The sequence below is a fragment of the Chanodichthys erythropterus genome, chromosome 8, assembly GCF_024489055.1.
Source record: "Chanodichthys erythropterus isolate Z2021 chromosome 8, ASM2448905v1, whole genome shotgun sequence".
Taxonomy (NCBI): Eukaryota; Metazoa; Chordata; class Actinopteri; order Cypriniformes; family Xenocyprididae; genus Chanodichthys; species Chanodichthys erythropterus.
The window spans coordinates 21,500,401-21,501,441 of NC_090228.1; positions in this window are offsets into that span (position 1 = coordinate 21,500,401).

Sequence of the window (1,041 nt, forward strand, 5' to 3'; positions counted from 1 at the left end):
TCGCGGACGAATGACATCATCGACTGTGGCCAAACGCACTCGCGTCACGACGCCAGTTTGATCAGTAAACCCCATTTTCTTTGACTGTATTTCTTTTATTTCGTGGAGCCTTGCTTTTTAAATAAACATTGTGCAAATATCAAACAATTATAAATACGAAAATAAAACAGAAGAAAAATGGAAGCTTTACCACCCCACAATTATCACAAAATAAAATAAAATATGTTAGCAGTGTTTCAAGTACTGCTTTTCAGCAGCGGGGCTTCAATGTGATGACATAAAAACGAAAGCGTAACAATAGCAAGAAAACACGTCTTTCAATGCATTATGGTTGCACGCGAACGCAGCGCGCCTAGTGTAGTCAGCTTCATTAAAGGATTAGTTCACTTTCAAATGAAAATTTCCTGATAATTTACCATGTCCTTCTCTCTTCAGTCGAAACGAAATTAAGGTTTTTGATGGAAACATTCCAGGATTTTTCTTCATAGTGGATTTCAATAGCCTCCAACGGTTGAAGGTCAAAATTACAGTTTCATTGCAGCTTCAAAGCATTCTACATGATCCCAGACAAGAAATGAGAGTCTTATCTAGAGAAACCATCACTCATTTTCTAAAAAAAAAATGAACATTTTAAACATTTTAACCATAAACGCTCATCTTGAACTAGCTCTCTTCTTCTTCTTCTTCTTCGAATTCCGGCAGTGTAGACACTGCTAAGTGTATTACTGCCCTCCACAGGTCAAAGTTTAAACTAATTGTTATATGCTTGCACTAGCATATTGAATATGACAATTTAGTTCAAACTTTGACCTGGGGAGGGCAGTAATACACTTAGCAGTGTCTACACTGCCAGAGAAGAAGAAGAGGAGAGCTAGTTCAAGATGAGCATTTATGGTTAAAATGTATAAAATTTTAATTTTTTTTTTAGAAAATGAGTGATGGTTTCTCTAGATAAGACCCTTATTCCTCGTCTGGGATCACATAGAATGCTTTGAAGCTGCAATGAAACTGTAATTTTGACCTTCAACCGTTTGGATATCA